This window comes from Ascaphus truei, chromosome 4, assembly GCF_040206685.1.
Source record: "Ascaphus truei isolate aAscTru1 chromosome 4, aAscTru1.hap1, whole genome shotgun sequence".
Taxonomy (NCBI): domain Eukaryota; kingdom Metazoa; phylum Chordata; class Amphibia; order Anura; family Ascaphidae; genus Ascaphus; species Ascaphus truei.
The window spans coordinates 177,882,734-177,891,920 of NC_134486.1; positions in this window are offsets into that span (position 1 = coordinate 177,882,734).

Here is a 9,187-nt window from a genome sequence, read left to right on the forward strand (position 1 = left end):
CAATAAAAAAATAAGCGTCTCCATGCAGCTCTTACAGGCTGCTTTTTTTTCTATCAGCTATCGTGCTGTAGAATTTTAAGCACAATAGCAGGGGGAAGAAAACAGCTCGCGCGATCGGGCATATTTTTGCTCGCACCTAACCAAATGCGCTTCATGTCTTAGTGAATCCCGCGTCTGGCTTCATTTTTTATCGTGGGATTACAAATTTCCCAATCTTGCGCAAAAGCTCACTGCTTAGTGAAGAAGCAATCAATGGGCAATGTGTTCACTGCAGTGTTTCTTGCCTAGTAGCAGAGTGGAATGACACAAGTGTGGGTGGAAATAAATATTCAGTGAGCATATAAGAGCTATGAGACAAACAAATGCTTCACTCTACTGACTGCCATACCCAGGTAATGCTACAATGCTTCATATGAAACACATATTGTAGTTTGTTGACTTTCTTGACCTGGCAATAATGAATATTATTAGCGCAACCTTTTATATTTACATTAAGCTTACTTCCTCCTGATGCCTATAGAAATTCAATTTTCCAGGTCATATAAGGAGGGTGACCAGATTTACAAAAGTAAAACTGGGACACATGAAAAAAATATTTATAAAACAAATGACATCACCAACTGCGCCCCTTCCCCTTTGTCTCTCTGTCCCCTTCTCACATACTGTACACACCCCTTTCTCTCCCTCTCCCCCCCCCCCATCCCTCCATTCTCTTAACCCTTTTTCAAGAGATATATAGGTATTGCACTATGTATTTTTGTCACATTGGATGTTGCTTTGGACTTCTTTGTTTCCTGTTTTATACAATTACCCACGCCCAGTAGCACTCCTTTTGACACACACACACATATATACAGTGTTCGACAATCCTATACATTTGCTCGCCCCGGGCGAGTGGATTTAACCCCCGGGCGAGTAAATATTTTCCCAAGCAGCACACGTTTGGTACTAGGTGGCGAGTAGATTTTTTTGTGTGGCGAGTAGATTTTTTGGTGATTTGTCAACCACTGCATATATATATATATATATATATATATATATATATATATATATACACAAAACAAGCTGTCAGCACTCTAATGTAGGGCAAAAGGCAGTTGCTAGTCCCATAGGAATCCACATAACATATGAACCAGCCCAAAGACCAGTAAAGAGACAGCAACCAGCAAGGAGTAATCCAAAATAAACTGTATTGAAGCAAACAGATACACAAAAGCCTTGTATTGTTGCTTTGGACTTCTTTGTTTCCTGTTTTATACAATTACCCACGCCCAGTAGCACTCCTTTTGACACACACACACATATATATATATCAGCTGAACCAGTCCAAGGACCAGTAAGGAGACAGCAAACTGCAAGGGGTTAATCCAAAGATAATTGTATTCAAAACATAAATGCACGTAAGCCAACGTTTTCGGTCCCACATGGAGACCTTCCTCAGGGCCATGCCATCAGTGTGCTGACTGGCTTCGTTTGGATATATATATATATATATATATATATATATTGGTAATTTTGGGAGGTTTCTGATGGTTTGCTGGGTATCTGTGTGGTTGATAACTTTGTCCAGCTGTTTTGGAGGTTAGTCGCTCCACCCAACCAGGATTTAAAGCTCTCCCCTCCCCACTGTCCAAGTAAGCAAGTTTTCTTTTCATGCTTCTGGTAAATAAGGATTTTAATCAGTTAGTGTTAGGACCTGCGATATTATGGTCATGCCTTGACAGTGGCCCGCAGGCTTATACGCTTTGGCCAAAGGGTTAACTAAATTACCCTTTTTCAAGAGATATCTAGGTACAGTATTTCACTGTGTATTTTTGTCACATTGGATGTTGCTCTGGACTTCTTTGTTTCTTGTTTTATACAATTAGCCACGCCCAGTAGCACTCCTTTTGACACTTACACTGGCGACACACTTTATTCGAGCTCGGCTAGTCCCACGAATTCGGGTATACCCGGGTGTATTGAGGTTTGTGACTGTTTTCTGCCCGAGTGCATTGAGTTATTTTCCAGGCAGGGATTGAAGCATTTTATTCCCGCTGGCTGCAATACTGCACAGTACATATATATATACTGCATTACAATTCATGAATTTATGCCATCTGGTAGACACGCGAAGCATTGCAGCCTATTAAATCCTAATCATTATCATTTAACAGATCAGCCGCCCATCAGCCAGGCATGAACCCAGGCTGGGAAGGCAAACGCAACGTGGCTTGTCAGAGGTGAGGAGCGGCGCATTCCATTTATCTGCCAGGTACATACCGGGTATTTGCTCGAATAAAGTGTGTCGGTGCAGTATATACATATATGTATTGTGGTAATTTGGGGGGGTTCCTGAGAGCTTGCTGGGTATCTGTGTGTCATATAAGGAGGGTGACCAGATTTACAAAAGTAAAACTGGGACACATTAAAATATATATTTATAATACAAATGACATCACCAACTGCGCCCCTTCCCCTTTGCTGTCTCTCTTTCTCTACCCCCAGGCTGTTTCTCTCTCTCCCCCCCCATGCTATCTCTCTCTCCCCAATGCTGTCTCTCTCCCCTCATGCTGTGTCTGTCTCTTTCGCCACCATGCTGTGTCTCTCTCTCTTTCCCCCCATGCTGTCTCTCTCTATCCCCCCATGCTGTCTCTCTCTCTATCCCACCATGCTGTCTCTCTCTCCCCCCATGCTATCTCTCCTTCCCCATGCTGTATCTCTCCCCCATGCTCTCTCCCCCCCGTGCTGTCTCTCTCTCCCCCTATGCTGTCACTCTCTCTCTCCCCCCATGCTGTCTCTCTCTCTCCCCATGCTGTCTTTCTCCCCCCCCATGCTGTCTCTCTCTCCCCCCATGCTGTCTCTCTCTCCCCCCATGCTGTCACTCTCTCTCTCTCCCATGCTGTCTCTCTCTCCCTTATGCTGTTGCTCTCTCCCCATGGTGTCTCTCTTTCTCTCCCCCATGCTGTCTCTCACCGTCCCATGTGGTCTCTCTCCCCCTCTTCCTCCCATGCTGTGTCTCTCTCCCCACCCATGCTCTCTCTTTCTCTCTCTCCCCCTCATGCTGTGCCTCTCCCCACCCTCATGCTGTGCCTCTCTCCCCATCCATGCTGTGTCTCTCTCCCCATGTTGTGTCTCTCTCTCCCCATGCTGTCTCTCTCTCTGTCTCCTCCAATGCTGTGTGGGTCTCTCTCTCCCCAATGTTGTGTCTCTCCTTCCCCTCATGCTGTGTCTCTGTCTCCCCACCGATGCTCTCTCTTTCCCCATGCTTTGTCTCTGTCTCCCTGTTCTGTGTGTGTGTCTCTCTCTCCCCATTCTGGACCATACCTGTAACTGTGAATCATGGGTGGGGGAGAAGCCATCTTGGGCCCTGGCAGCAGACACCGGAAGTTCTCAATGACTCACTTCTGGGTCTTACTGCTGAAGAATTTGTGAGTAAAATTGGCTTTCATAAAAATGTAATCATGCTAATAGGAGAGATTTGTCTGCTCTCATTTTTGTGGAAATTACTAATCTTATTTCTTAGGGGCCTGTATAAGGAAGAGTTTGTTAAGCAAGTATTTTCATTACCTCTTTACCTTCAGACCATCCTGTCCTTATCAGAGAGACAATAAAGATAAGGGTTGTTAAGGGGATGGGCTCTAACAGTGGCAGATTTTCCACTAGGCTCGGACGGCAACATTTTGGGGCGGCAAAAATGTCTGTCCCATATACAAATGCTGCGCTCTCTGGCCTATAGGGCCTGATGGGAATGTACTTACATGTGGTGGCTGCTGCCTTGCTGCCGCCCTCCTTCTCCATCTGAATCTCAGCATCAAATGACCCCCAGACCTCACCAACGTGATGTCGCACAGCGTCTCATTGCCATGGCAACATTATGTCAAATGACGTCATGATGTTGCATTAACATGACAATGCGGCACTGTGCGACTTCACGTTGGTGACGTTTGCTGCGTCATTTGACACTTGGATTCGAATGGAGAAGTAGGGCGGCAGCAGGGATGTGGCCACCACATGTAAGTGCCTAAAGCAGTGTTTCTCAACCAGGGTTCCTCAGAACCCTGGGGCTCCGTGGAGCAGTCCCAGGGTTTCCACCGAGGCGCCCACACTCACAGCTTCCTTCCCTCCCTCCCCCTCAGAGCGCGCTCTAGCAGTCCAGCACTTCCTGCCTCACGCCCGTTTCGGCCGCCTTCTGCACGCTGCTGCCGCCTGAGGTGAGGAGATGATCCCTGGTGGTGGCGGCAGCTGCTGCTCGGGGGGGGTGGGGGCTTAATGAATGCAGCATGTATTGTACTTTCTGTGACATGCGGAGGTATGTGTTTTTGTGAGCAAGTGTTTGTGAGTGCGGAGAGCGGGTGCATCGGAGAGCGGGTGACAGAGGGGCAGGGCTAGTTGGTGCAGAGACGTGTGAGTGTCAGACACACACAGTGACAGACAATAGGGGCTATAGCTGGCTAGCGTGTTGTGAGTGATGCTCATGGTGCGTCAGTTGAGTCACTTTGCTGTTCAGTTTTATTTTTTTCGCTAGCCTTAATATTTATTTTCATATTACAAATATGATAGCAACTTTAACTATGGAACAGCTACATTCCTGTACAGTAGTACATCTCCTACAATCTCCCTGAACCAACTTTCTCGTCATCCCTTCCTTTTCCTCTTTCACCTAGTATCATGGGGTCAGTTATGCCATACCTCCTTCTCCTAGGTAACGTCTTGTGACACAGTACTTCTGCTTAGAGCAGAACATAACGTATCACAATTTCTTATCCTGCAGAGAAAACGGCCTCACACCCTTTGTGTTGGGGGTATCGTGAGGATATTATTAAGAGAGGTCACTCAGAGTTGTATAAGATAAGACTCATGTTTATTGAGATACAACATGATAATAAGAAACAATAAGCAAAATTGTTAATAATTCAATACTTCTATTAATCTTTCTATGCAGAGATTATTTACTGGGTATGCTGTCATACTCACAAACCAACTAGGTATTACGATATGTCATGCCAGTCTCAGTAGGTCTCGTCTGCTGTGGTCTGCCACCCGGTTCTGAAGTCTGGTTTAGCCTCACACAAATCTTTATTGCCCTTGTCATACGTCATGATTGTCTTCATGAAAAACCAGGGAAATAACCCAAAAACTAGCAAAGTTTCCTAACTAATTTCTATCTGCGTAGCAAAATAACCACAAGATGTTTGTGGTCTCATATCCGTGCCGTAAGCTCATGCATTGAGAAGGCGTGAACACTACTGCTAAGATTTCTTATCTCATCAGCAAAATTCTGTTTGCAAACTTCAGATATCTTATGTACTCATCCCAAAGCAACAAACTAGTGAAAATTTGACAGTATGCCCAAAGCTGTACTTAAGACATATGTATGCTATGTATGAACCTGTGCTACCCGCTCAAAGCTGTACTTAAGACATATGTATGCTATGTATGACCCTGTGCTACCTGTAATCCATAACACTAGGCAAAAAATTTTTTAAAAAATCACATGGCTAGTGAGTGGATACATTATTCAGCCAAGTATTTCAGAAACTAGTTTTCAACATCAATCTCTCACTCCTAATTAATATGCTATGAAGCAGTCTTCCCTGGGCTGGGGAATAGTCAATGTGAATTTAAATTAATGAGGCTAAAATATTCTCTGGTGGAGAGCAGGCATCTTCAGGGGATGGTTGTGTGACATGCGGGGGGGATTGATGTGACATGCAGGTGGGGAGAGTGATGTGACATGCAGGGTGGGGAGACTGATGTGACATGCAGGGGGGGAGTGATGTGAAATGCAGGGCGGATTGATGTGACATGCAGGGCGGGAGAGTGATGTGACATGCAGTGGGGGATTGATGTGACATGCAGGGGGGGATTGATGTGACATGCAGGGGGAAATTGATGTGACATGCAGGGGGGGATTGATGTGACATGCAGGGGGGGGGATTGATGTGAGTTGCAGGGGGTGGGTATATGAGGATGATGATGATGATGATGATGATGATGAGGGGTGCTGGGGGAGAAATGATGATGAATGATGATGATGATGATTTTACCCGTGCGGCCCAATTTTTTTAAATATGTATGGGGGGGGGGGGTCTTTTAAAAATGTATTGGGGCGGTGGGGTCTTTTTAAAATGTATTGAGGCGGCGGGGGCATTTTTAATATTTATTGGCGGGGGAATTTTTAATACTGTATGTATTGGTGAGGCGGGTATTTTTATCTGTATTGCGGGGTGGGGTTACATGTATTTAGGGGGGTGGGGTTTTTTGGTATGTATTTTGTGGGGGAGATTGAGTGAGTGGGGTAATTGACGGAAGGTAAGGGTGAGTGAGAGGAGAGAGGGGGGAGTGAGTGAGGAAAAAAGGGAGTAAGAGTGAGACGCAGGGGAGATAAAGGGGAGACGAAGGGGAGAGGAGAGACTTGGAGGGAAGGAGAGGAGGAAGGACTTGTACGGGGAGGAGAGTGGAGTGCTAGCAGGACATTGCTGTTGTTGTTGTGGCTGCTGGTCGCCACTACATTTGGAGTCGCTGATCTGACCAATAAAGAGACTATACTTTTATACAAAGACTGTGTTATGAGTCTGGAGCATTCAACCCTGGACCAGGGTGGTTCTTCTATACAGGTCCTATCCCATATCCCTGGGAGTAAAAAAGATGGAGGCGCTGCACCACTAAAAGAATGGAGGCTACCACCCCAGAAGCCTGGTCCTGTCTCCCCAATAACACCGTGGGAAGCTCAGGCCCTCCTGTTCCACGCAGGTATGCACCACCACTACGCATGTAATCTGCCCTCACGCACCCTAGACACCACAGATGAGTCTGGGGGGGGGTGGGGGGGAACAAGGGTTACATTTGGAGGCGAGCTGCTGAGACGCCAGAACAGGTCAGGCTTACAGCGAGGCGGAACGGGGAGAGTGAGATGCACTCTCCGTGCAAGTGCTGGAGAAGGAAGGGCGCATTTGCACACCGAGGGTAGTCAGGGGAGCGTAGACTCTCGCACAGTATGCCTTGGGTGCCCTTATGAGGTGGCGAAGGAGGAGTGAATAGCTATATCTGTCCGAGTCCCTTGAGGCAGATAGCGTGAGGCAACTGGGGGGGTCAGCCTGTTAACTAGTCCAGGGACCATGGCCCAGGGCCCGCGCTATGAGTGGCCAAAAGTAGGAGACGCCCGTACCTAGAAAGGAGAGGTACACTAGCTATCACCCACACAAACGCACCACAGAGCACTTGCATCGTAAACACAGAGTACAGTGCATGGAGGAAAGGAGTTCCGCTGAGCCTGGGGTAAAGCCACCTCATATTAGTGGGATACAGAAACAGAATGCAGAGCACACATTTGGAGGTCAGTCAGTGTTTAGGTACGAGATACCAAGTAGACACTGAGAATAGGGCACATGTACATTTGGAGGGCTCATCCAAGATGGCATCCGTCCCTACATGTGCTCCGCGGAGCAAGAGAGCCGATCTAAAATAGCGGTTCCCGCCAATCCTGGAGCAAGCACGTGAATTGTGCAAAGAGACAGTGAGAGAAATGTGGCGGGAAATGTGCAAGAGTCTGGCGCCAAACCCAGATTTCTTGCAAGAGGAGCGGAGCGGCGCGAAAGCCGTAAGCCCACCCACCTGTGCTGTGACTGGTCAGAAAGACAGGCCACGTCACACTGAAGGAGAAAAGACCCCCGCCTCTGGATTCCACCAGAGGGAGGAGGCCCAAGGAGAGCCAATCAGGAGAGTCCTCCCCGCGAAGGGAGGGACCGGAAGCCAGAGCGAAGAGCTTCACTTTTGTCTGGCATTCGAGGAGCAAGGAGCTGAAACACTGAGCTGTTCCAACCCTGAGCGAACCATGTCCGAGATAAACACTTTGATTTACCAACTACCAGGAGGCTTACTGGTAGTGGAGGTAGCTGAGCACGAATACCTCCGGTGTTTGTGCGTGCACTGCGGGATACCGGGCGTGGTACCAAGCACCAAGGCCCGATGCCCTCAATGTGGCACGTTTTACCTTTGGCCAAAGAGCCGCGGCCTTTGATCGAGATCCCGCGGGGTGCCTCTCCTGGAACATTGACGGAGGTGGTGGAAGGCAAAGACAAGACTGCCCTGGTTCCCCGTCACATCCAAGCGGGAGGAACCAAGGCCTTGCCCGCTATCGAACTGAGCGAGCTGGCGACAGAGAAGAGCGCGACTGCAGTGGAGGTACCAGAGCGAGACTACTTTGTACCTATACCCACTGGTTGTATCGCAGAAGAACCCGGTGACTCCCTAGCGGAGGAACCGATCCTGATATCCTCGGAGGAAGAAGTTGGCGTGACATCGGTGTCCAGAGGCCTAAAGAGGGAGCAGACGAGTCCGGAAACCTTCCGACGGTTAGCGCTGGTGCGGCCGGAGGCCTGTAAGAGTCCCACAGCCGTGGTGACTCCCAGTGCGGCGGAGACGGAGACCGAGACGACCCTAGAGGAGCCTGATATCATCAAACAGCAGCGGAGAGGTAAGGAGACTCCACCACCCCCTTACTCCCGCCAGGCGAAGACCACAACCACGGAGGACGAGAAGGAGAGGCTTGAGGCCTACTTGTCCGGCTGTGCACCTGATGCTCAGCCACTGCCCATGCCGGTCCTCGACGCACTTCCGGTGCGTGACCACGGGCGGATGGAGATTCCGCGGGCACCCCTGATGACATCGTTTCCAGTTCCACCGGAAAGAGAAGGCCAGGAGGAGTGTTCCCCTCATGAAGCATCGATTCGGCCATTGCCCTGGCTACCCTACAGAGTAGAGGCCAGAAGCATGGCGGAGAGTTCGTCTAAGAAAGAGTCCACTGGTCGCGGGATTGCCCGCTTGCTGGACATTGAATTGGACGTTCCCCCAGCCCATAGCTCTATTGCCCCGGCCACTGCACCTGTCCCGTCACGAGTAGTGCCACCGGGACCTACCAGGGATATGTTATGTAAATACCCCAAATACTCCAAGGACTTGCGGGATTGGGAATTGAGTGATAAAGGGTCTGATGGGGAGATACCGTATTCAAGTGTTATACCTGTGCCTAACCCTGTGCTGTTTTCTCCTGCAGCTAGAGGGAGGGCCCATGGGTCCCACACTCCAGTAGAGGCTGGGCCTACCAGCAAAGTGGTTCATAAGATGAACCCTACCAGGTACTTTAACGCCAAAGGGAGGAGAGATTGCTCGCAATCTACTGATGTGGGTACGTCCAGTGTATCAT